The sequence below is a fragment of the Arvicola amphibius genome, chromosome 14 (genome assembly GCF_903992535.2).
Source record: "Arvicola amphibius chromosome 14, mArvAmp1.2, whole genome shotgun sequence".
NCBI classification, from domain to species: Eukaryota; Metazoa; Chordata; class Mammalia; order Rodentia; family Cricetidae; genus Arvicola; species Arvicola amphibius.
This window is the reverse complement of record NC_052060.1, coordinates 48,802,022-48,812,971: the sequence shown is the minus strand read 5'-3', so window position 1 is coordinate 48,812,971 and position 10,950 is coordinate 48,802,022. Positions and strand designations below refer to the sequence as shown.

At 41.5% G+C, this 10,950-nt stretch overlaps 1 pseudogene; it reads right to left on the bottom strand.

Annotated features, from left to right (window-relative positions):
* Positions 1-8,664: 8,664 nt before the first annotated feature.
* LOC121676990 lies at positions 8,665-9,253 on the bottom strand (annotated as a pseudogene).
* Positions 9,254-10,950: the final 1,697 nt, after the last annotated feature.

The window sequence follows — 10,950 nt, the reverse complement described above, 5'->3', positions numbered from 1 at the left end:
TTATCTTGGCAATATTGAAAGGGGGTAGAACTTTTGAAAAGCAGAACCTTGTGGGGCCTTTAGAACACTGGAAGAATGCTCTTGAAGATGATTGTGGGTGTTAGTCTCTTTTGGCTTGTAGCCAACATGAAGTAGGCTCTGCCATGTGCTCCCACATTGGCATTGCCTCACCACAGGCCTAACAGCAATGGGGTGAAGCAAACACTGGCCAAAACCTCCAAGAGAGTGGACCAAAACAAGTATTTCCTCTTTTGAAGTTCATGAAGTAGCAGTCTGAGAGGTGAACTAAGGAAAACTTGAGAAGAGAGATAGGTCAACCTGCCCAGGGCTGTGCTAGTTAGCTTTTGTCAGCTTGACACAAACTAGGATCACATGTGAAAAGAGACCCTCCAGTGAGGATTTGTCTCTAGCACATTGACCTGTAGGCATGCCTGTGGGATATTTTCTTGACTAATGGTTGATACGGGAGGGCCTAGTCTACTGTGAGCAGTACTAACCCTGGCCAAGTGGTCCTAAGATGCATAAGAAAGAAAACTGAGCAAGCTGTAAGCAGACGTTCCTGCCTCTGTTCCTGCTTTGATTTCCTGCCCAAATTTCTCTCGGTGATGAAGTGTTGCCTGGAACTGTTAAGATGGAATAAACCCATTCCTCTCCAAGTTGCTTTAGGTCTGTGTTTTATCACAGCTACAGAAAGCAAATGAGTGCAGAGATTATTTCAAATGCCTAGAATAGACAATGATGAGCGTCTAAGAGAGAGCCCCAAGGCGATGATATGAGCATTACAAGGAATCTGATCTCTGTAAGATTCTTCACATGGGTTTCACGTGAGTAGGGGACTAATTAGAAGAGAAGAAAAGCATGGGGCTGAAGATGCTGCTCAGTGTATGGCTGTATTGAACTGGTGTCTTATCAGAGCATCAGCTGAACTAGATAGTACAGAAAGAAAAGTAGAATTCGGGAAAACAATAACAACATTAGTTGAAGATATTTGAGATTTGAAGCAGAAATATTCAGGCTTGCTTCCTTTATGTTTCCCCTAACTATAGTCTCTCCGTGGCCATAAGCAGACCCATGTATACGTACTTTGAAGCTCTGTGGCTTCAATGCTCAATTTCTTTTTCTACCGCTAAGTGAAAAATTCCCAGAAAAGCACTGACCATAACCCCAGGTCAGACAAGCATTGTGAGCAGGGTGCCATTTTTGGCTAGAATAGCCTCACTTTCCTACCCCAATGACTAGAGAGATAGAAGTATGTGTATATGAATTCCTGCATCTAATTTCTCAAAAGAGGCTTGGAGTGCAAGACACGGTGGTGCATGTGCACATACCTTTAATTCCAGCACCTGAGAAGGCACAGGCAAGCAGATTTCTGTGAGTTTGAGGCTGGCCTGGGCTACATAGTGAATTCCAGGTGAGCCAAATCTACATAATGAGACCCTCTCTCAAAATAATTAACTGAGATCTTTTTTTTTTTTTTAAAGCCTTTCATGCTGGGCAAGCTGGTGCATGTTTGCACTCCTAGCACTTGGGAGGTTGTCGGAGGAGCATCACTGTGGCCTGAGATATAGAGTGTGACCTTGTCTCAAACAAAACAAAGGAGCTGTGGAACTGGAAGGACGAACCCATAGATACCCCTACTATTTCAATTACTCTAAGTCTCTGTGACTTAAAACATACTCCAAGCTGGGCGGTGGTGGCGCACGCCTTTAATCCCAGCACTCGGGAGGCAGAGGCAGGCGGATCTCTGTGAGTTCGAGGCCAACCTGGTCTACAAGAGCTAGTTCCAGGACAGGCTCTAAAAAAGCTGCAGAGAAACCCTGTCTCGAAAAACCAAAAAAAAAAAAAAAAAAAAAACATACTCCATTATAGAGAGTAGGGAATGACTTGGAGGATAAAGTGTTTGCAACATGTTAGGATTTCAATTTGAATCTTAAAAACCTACACAGAAATTGAATGTACTCAATGAACACATGCGATCCCAGCACACTTCTACCCAGAGATGGGAGGTAGAAATGAGAATTCCAAGAGAATTCATAGACGGTCTCACTATGTAGATTTGGCTCACCTGGAATTCACTATGTAGCCCAGGCCAGCCTCAAACTCACAGAAATCTGCTTGCCTGTGCCTTCTCAGGTGCTGGAATTAAAGGTATGCACACATGCACCACCGTGTCTTGCACTCCAAGCCTCTTTTGAGAAATTAAATGCAGGAATTCACATACACATACTTCTATCTCCTTAGTCATTGGGGTAGGAATGACTACCCCATATCAGTCCATAAACCTGGCCTAGACAACGGAAGACTAGCAGACCCTGTCTCAAACAAGGTGGAATGTGAGGACTGACATTTGAGGTTGTCAGGTTGCCATCTGACCTCCACATGGGTGCTGTGGTACACGTGCATCTGCATTCACACACAGGAATGCGTACACATACATACACTCATACATCACACACCCACAAACACACTACACCCTCCATTATTGAGACATTGTCACCAGACCGAATTAAGCCAGAAGGAAGATTTGGCTTCAAAACTTTTGTGACTTCGAAGTCATTTTTACCCTTTGAATCTATTTTCTCATCTGAGAGATGCATTATAAATACATCAAAGGGCTATTATGGGATGGCATGAAATAATGTGTCTAAGACTACTTTGAAAATTGCAAAGCTCCATAAGTTGAGAGATCTTTCATTCAATGAGCATAGAGTACCCGCTGTGGGCTGTGAACTCTACTAGGTACTATGAATGCAAAAACGAGTACAATAGAGGTTTTTTTTTTTTTTTGCCCTCATATCATATAGGACCTTGTTAACATCTAGTACATAAATAGGCTCAGTACATCTTAACTTGTTTAATCTTTAAAATAGATCAAGTGGTTGAGAATTGGGTCAGAGGTTATATTAGTTTAAGAAACACGGGCATAGCCTCTATCTTATAGAGATGTTTTTCACAATCTGAGTGTAGCCTGAACTACTTGAAGAAAATCTTTCGTTTTACCACTATCATTTCATAGCATTCTCTTCTATTCGGTTCACCTCTTAAACAAATGATTTCCTCTTAAGGCAGGTGACAATGATGGCCCCTGTCTGGCATCTTTCTTTAAATAAGCTCCTGAGGCTTGTTCTGAACAGAATGCATCTCATTCCCCCATGCACAGTTAAACACCGATGCAGCAGTTTTTACCACAGACCTTCCCCCCCCCCGCCACAATTTTATTACTTTTCCCAAAGAAGCCAATTTTGAACTTTATTCACGTTGGGTTTTGTTCTTATCTTTTCTTGGTATAATTCTCTTATTAAATTATATCACCCTTGCCAAGCTCCTTCTTTGAGAACGAGCTGATAAACGTGAGATCTAAGAAGTTATTTTACAATTCTTTAACCATTAAACCTAAAATTGCCCATTATCATTTGCGTCAGTCCAACTGATTTCTCTGAGAGCAATTTGGATTTTACAAATCATCTTGAACCACATTTTCACAGATGACTTCTTACAAATTTCAAACTGATTAAACAATAAATTATAGCCGACTTTTTTGAGAACTACTTGTCAAAAGTATTTGCTTGCCTGTGCAAAACATTTACGTGGCCAGCACATGCTTTTGTAACCCGAGCTGAGCCTATTACATTAAGCTCCTACCGACACCAGAACTGTGTGAAATTTCCAAGCCTACGGCTGCTTAGTGAGCACGAGATTCATTTCCATGGATGGCAAGCACCAGTCATCTGTTTGGTCATAGCTTCCTAACATACTTTTCTTGAAATTCATTGCTCCGGTTTGTTTGTTCATTTCTTTCCTCAACAAGTATTTCTTGAAGGCCTGTTCTATGCCAGATGATATCCTTGGTAGACACAAAGTTAACAAGGTAAATTCTTCACCCTTGAGATCACTATCAAGCAGTGCAAAGGATGGAGAACCAAATGTAAGTGCAGCACAGGATTCGAAGTGCATGTGCAAAGGATAGTTTCCCCCGTGTGATCTTCCTTTGAGAAGCTTAGCCTATGCTATTGAACTGAAAGTGTTGACAGTATTGGTCAGAAATGGCCATAAAATTGTTTCAGAGTAGTCCAAGGACTCTCGAGATTTTCTGATAGAATTTTAAAGGAGGCACTGTTATTTATCCCACCAAGAGCCCCTACGTTAAAGGCTTGATTGCCAGCCTGTGGTGCTGATGGGATGTGGCACTTGTTGAAGTGGGATCCTGAAGTGGACATCTTTGGGTCAATGGAACTACCTGTTTGAAAGGTCTGGGGAACCCAGTCCCTTGATGCCTCTCTCTTCTGCTCCCTGGCCATGAAGAAAATGGAACTTCTCTCTCCATTGCATGCTGCTTCACCACAGATTTGAAAGCTGTTGGGCCAAGGGATTATTAATTACATCCTTCAAAACTGCTAGCCAAGGTAATTTCTTCTTTTTATAAATTTACCACCTCCCCTGCTACTGAAGATCATGTGGAGCCACACACCTCACACAAGTAGCACAGCCCACCCCTCGACTTATTTCTCTACACCCCACATGTTTTTTAACCATAGAAATTACATTTGGAGTACTAGATGAAATCTCAAAGTAGCTTTAGTTGCCATTTTCCTAATGGCCAAGGGTGATGAACATTTTTTTTTTTTTTTTTGGTTTTTCGAGACAGGGTTTCCCTGTAGTTTCTAGAGACTGTCCTGGAACTAGCTCTTGTAGACCAGGCTGGCCTCGAACTCAGAGATCCTCCTGCCTCTGCCTCCCAGTGATGAACATTTTAAAAGTTATTTCTCAGCCCCTTGTATTTCTTACCACGTATCCCTGGCTATCCTGTAACTTGCTGTATAGACTGTGCTAACCTTAAACTCACAGAGACCCACCTGCCTCTCTCTTTCAAGAGCTAGGATTAAAGGCATGTGCCACCATGTCTGCTACATGCTCCAGTTTTAATTGGGTTATTTTCTTTTTATTCAGGTTTGTTGTTGTTTTAGCTCTTTTTTTATATTCTTGATAATAGACCTTTGACAGATGTATAGCTGGTAAAGACTTCTGTCTACTCAGTAGTATGTCTATTCCCTGGACTGCTAGTGTTGTCTCCAGTAAAAAGCTTTTTAGTTTCATAAGCTTTTGTCAGTTGTTGTTTTTAATGCCTGTGTGACTCGGGTCCTGTTCAAAAGTCCTTTCCTGGACTATGAGTTGAAGTATATCTCCTGCTTTCTCTAAATATATCAAACTATTAGGTTTTATATTGAAGTCTGTGGTAGTTTGGATAAAATTGGCCCCCAGAAGTTCATAGAGAGTGGCATTATTGGAGGTGTGGTCTTGTTGGAGTAGCTATGGCTCTGTTGGAGGAAGTGCATCACTAGGGTTGTGGGCTTTGAAGTCTCAGAAGATCAATTCAGGTCTAGTGGCTCACAATCTCTTCCTGTTGCCTGCAGATCAAGATGTAGAACTGCCAACTACCTCTCCAGCACTATGTCTGCCTGCATGTCACCATGCTTTTTGCCATGATGGCAATGGACTAAATCTCTGAACTGTAAGCCAGCACTAATTGAATGTTTTTCCTTTATAAGAGTTGCTCCATATATGGTATATAATATAGTATAGTCTTGTGCGGGATAAGAAACAAAGATCAAGTTTTATTCTTCACCATATAGCTATCCAGTTTGGCTCTCACCATTTGTTGGAAATTCTGTCTTTTCCCCAGTATAAACTTTGGCTTGCCAAAAAGTCAGGAGGCTGTAGGAGTGTGAGTTTTTATATGAGTCTTCAATTCTGTACCATTGATCATTGTGTATTTCTGCAAGAACATGCTGCTTTTATTACTGCACCTCTGCAATATAACTCAAAATCAGAGATGGTGATACCTCCCAGTAGCGGTTTTATTGTTCAGCTCAGCACAGTTTTGACTATCTTGAGTATTTGTGTTTCCATACAAATTTTAAATTAAATTAAAAAAATCTGTGAAAAAAGTATTGGAATTTTGATGGGTGTTGCACTGAATCTGTAGATTTCTTTTAATAGGATGGTCATTTTCACCTATCCATGAATACAGGTGCTCTTTTCATCTTCCGGGGTCTGCTTCAACTTCTTTCTTCAGTGTCTGAGAAGTCTTCTTCGTACAAGTCTTTCAATTCATTACAGATATTTCTGAGGTCATTTTTTTTAATGAGACTGTTTCCCTGATTTCTTTCTTGGTGCGTTTGTTCTTGGTATGTGGGAAGGCTTCTGATTTTTTAATGTTAATTTTGTGTTATACTACTTTCCTGAATATGTTTATCAGTTGTAGGAATTTTCTGGTGGAATCTTTAGGATCTTTATGTATAAAATCATATCATTTTCAAAAAAAATACTTTGACTTTTTAGATTATTTGTGATCACTTCATCTCTGTGTCTTGTTTGAGTCCTCTAGATAAGACTATAAACACACTATTGAACAGAAATGGAGACAGTAAATATTCTTGTCTTCTTCCTGATTTAGTGGAAATGCTTTGACTTTTCCCCCATTTAGCTGTGGGATTTCTCCATGTTGGCTGTGGGGTTGTTTTAAAATGCCTTTATTATGTTGGGAAATGTTGTCCATATCCCTATATTCTCCAGGACTTTTATCATGGAGGGATGTTGGATTAGCAGAAATCTGACTAAGATGGACTTCATGCACCTTCTTGAAAATTAAGCAGCATTCCAGACTTGTCCTTGCTCTCATCACCCCTATTCTCTTTTTCTTTTCTTTCTTTTTGTTTGCTTGTTTTTTGTTTTGTTTTGCTTTTGAGACAGGGTTTCTCTGTGTAGCTTTGCAGCCCGTCCTGACACTCGCTTTGTAGACCAGGCTGGTCTCGAACTCACAGAGATCCGGCCACCTCTGCCTCCCAAGCACTAGGATTAAAGGCGTGTGTCACCACCATCAGCCTTTTCTTCAGACCTCACCCCAGGCCTTGTCCTTTGCCCTCAGTTGCTTACATCTGACACCTCGTTCCTTTGCCTCAACTGGGTGTGTCATGCAAACGACACACAGTCAGACTGGTTGCAGGGGAGGGAAAATCCAATTGTCTTCAGGGTTGTAACCCCTGTCTGTAGAACTCCAGTAGATAGATCTACATCCATGCACACACAGAATCACTAAGTGTAGTCAGTGAGTTTAAAGTGTTTGTGTGTGTGTGACGGGGGGGAGAAAGAGAGAGAAAGATGAAGGATGAAGTTGGGACAGCAAAGTGAGGGGTGTAGATGAGGGAGGAAATTGGAGTGGATTTGATTAAAACACATTGTGCATGTATGAAACTCTCAAACAACTAAAAAAACAACTGTAGATGTGAAAGAAATTCAATAATTCCCTACTCAAAAAGTCAACTACATGCAAAGATAGTACAGGATCGAGAGACAGGAAGCAAGGAGGCATATGGAAAACAGCCAGTGTAACCAAGATAAACTCTTATTATTAGCAATTAAAGCACTTTACAGTACATGCTCTCAAAGACAGACTGACGGAATGGATTGAAAAGCTTTACCCAAGTGTGTGCTGTCTAAAAGATTCATTTAATAGAAAAAGGACAAAAACTATTTTTAAAAAGGGGGAAGAGGGTGTACAAACAAATATGGTCCATTCAAACAAATTATAAGCAGAAGAAAAGGGGTGGCTGTACATTAAGAGACAAAATGAATTTGAAGTCGATGCAGAGAAGCTATGTATCTGCAGCCATCTAAACCTGGAAGGAAATAGCCTCTTTATCAAAGGAGCTCACTGTTAAATCTGTGAGATGAAAAACAAAGAGAACTAGAACCCTGCCAGAGCCGAGGGGGATTTTGCTCATCGTTGAATGAGTGGCTGAGCTCCAGGAGCAGTGAAATCACTGCTTGCCTAAGCCAGTGGCCCCAAGGTTGCGTTTCCTATTTCCTGACTCTTAGAAGCAAATAACTGGAGGATGACAGACATTTAGTCCAGACTGCCTGCATTTGATCTGGGAAAGTCTGGGCCTTGGAGGGGAAGTGACAGCTGCAAAGTCATACGGAGAGGCTGGAGAGATGACTCGGTAGCCCTGAGCACTAGCTGCTCCTCCAGAGGACCCAGGCTTGATTCCCAACACCCACAGGGCAATCCACAAACATCTATAACTCCAGCCATGGAGGATATGACACCCTCTTCCAGTCTCTGCAGGCACTGCATACACAAGATAGGCAGACACACACGCAGGAGAAAACCCACACACGTAAAACTCAAGGTTTTTAAGAAGTGATAGGCTGAGTCCCAGGAAGAGCCTCCATATACTCTGAGTGGCCTCCACACACTCCCCATTAGACCAGGTAATGTTTAATCCAATTTAAGCAGCCAGACTGATTCATTGATCCTTTCAGTTATGCTCAGACAGCGTTGCTGGTTTCATATCAAATTCCTAATTGATTTTAGATCTTTTGCCCTATTAAAAGTGATACAGTTGCTGGGCCGTGGTAGTGCACACCTTTAAGCCCTGCACTTGGGTGGCAGAAGCAAGTGGATCTCCATGAGTTGGAGGTCAGCCTGGTCTACAAAAGCTAGTTCCAGGACAGGCTCGAAAGCTACAAAGAAACCCTATCTTGAAAATCAAAAGAAAGAAAAAGAAAGAAAGAAAGAAAGAAAGAAAGAAAGAAAGAAAGAAAGAAAGAAAGAAAGATAGGGCTTAATTTTTTACTTTTATCTACATGTATTTTATGCCGAGTCTATTCCCATGCCATAAGATTGTGTTTCTTCAGTTTCTTCTGGGCTATCTTTTTCCCCTGTGCACCTCTCTTCTCTTCTGGCTTTGGAAGAATTTGTTCGTTTTCTGTGAGTTTCATCTCAGATTGGCCAGGGAGCGCATGCACGGGTTACTCCATCTGGTCATTAGCTCTGTTAAGTTCCTCGGCACACCTTGGGTGCTTTGCTCACCTGGATATATTCAATGACTAGAGAATCTACAGCTAAACCTTTAAGTTCAGTATTACTGTCTGCATCTTTAAGCATGTGCAGCAAAAATTCAACACTCTTTTTCGGGCCACCAGCCCTGTGTCCTGCCCTGCTGTTTGATCTGGGAGCACATCCTGACTGCACTACCATACTGCTATACACTACAATGTGTGCAACAACTGCACACACTGCTTTTTTAGGGAGACTTCTAACAAACTTCAGACTTTGGGCGGCTTTTCAAATATGCCTACCCTCAATGGACTGGGCAGTTTCACGGACATTCTTAAAGTGAACACGAAGATTTGAATCTCTTGATTTGCATGATTTTGTAGGGTTGTCTGGGTCACTAGAGCAGCAAACCATCTTCACAGGTCACCTCAGGGGCTTATGGGAAGGGGACAAAGGTGATAGGGTTCTAAAAGAGAGTACAAACCAACACAAAAGTGATGTTTGTATCTGGCAATACTTTTTCTTTTCAAGTAGTATGTAAGTGTACAAATAGGGGTTTTATTAAGACATTTTCTAGCATATATATCAGGTACTGTAATTATATTCACTGTTGGGAGCAGTGAACACCCAGATCCTGAATTTCTTGTAAACAGCTTGTTTTCCCCTAATCAGAGTGCCTACAGCTGCTCTGAGCACGAGACCCTAGGAGTTCCTGATGGCAGGGGAATGGTTTCTGGTGTGTTTGGCTTGGGCGTGGCTATCCCTATATAAGCTGCCCCTGAACACAATAAAGGGGGTATTCTTGGGGCATTCCTGTTTCAAGGAGGACTCGTGTCTCTGTCTGTCTTTGTGTGTTTCTATCTCCAGCCCCTTGCCCGGTTCATGAACTGTATGGTGTCACATAGAGTGCAGACGGGCGTGGTGCACTGCACTTCATGATCCTCTCATGCCCCTGGACCACTGCTGCTCATCTCTGTCTAGTCATAGACACTCCCCTTCTGCTTTCATGTTTTCTCTTTGCTTTTTTCTAATGCAGGTTCCACATAAGAGAGAAAATGTGCTATTTATCTTTCTTAGTCTGGCCTATTTTGCTAGACAGGATGATCCTCAGTTCTATCCATTTTCCTGAAAAGGATATAATAGCATTACCCTTTGTGTATATGTGCACTTTCTTTACCCATTCATCTACTAGTGGTCGTTTGACTTGGTTGCATAATTTGGCTATTATAAGTAGTGTCTCAGTAAAGGTGTGCTAGTAGTCATCACGACTGCATGCTGACTTGGATTCCTTTGGGTGTATATCCAGGAACGTTAGGGTTGGGTCATTTGGTAGTCAGTACTTTCATTTTTGTTCTTTGAGCAACTTCTATTCTAATTTCCATAATGGCTATTTTAATTTACATTCCACGGGAGAATATAAAAGAGTGATTTCCCCCCTGTAACCTAACCAAATTTTATTGTTTTCTTGACACTAGCTGTTGGGGGAGGCTGCTCGTTTGTTCCCAGCCTCACACAGAAACTGTATTAATTAAATCACTGCTTAACCTATTAGCCCTAGCTTCTTATTGGCTAGCTCTTACATCTTAAATTAACCCATTTCCATTATTTGATGTATCACCATGTGGCTGTGGCTTATCGGCAAGTTTCTGGAATGTCTGTCTCCTGCGGCAGCTATGTGGTGTCTCACTGACTCTGCCTCCTTTCTCTCAGGATTCAGTGTATTTTTTCTGCCTAGCTCTACTCTCCCCTATCACAGGCCAAAGCAGCTTCTTTATTCATTAACCAATAAAAGCAACACATATACAGAAGGACCTTCCACATCTGCTAGTCACTCTGGTTAGAGTAAGATGGAATCTCAAAGAGTGGGTAAGGATGTTGAATGTTTGTTCAAATATCTATTTTTATTTGTATTTCTCTTCTGAGAATTGTCTGCTTGTTTGTTAATCCATTTACTGACTGAATAATTTGGAATATTTGGTGTTTTGGGTTCTTTAAGGAGTCTAGATATTAATTCCTTGTTCAGGAATATTTGGCATAGATTTTTCTCATTCTGTAGGCTGACTCTTCATTTGGACAGTTATGTCCTCTGCTGTACAGAAGTTTTTAGTTTG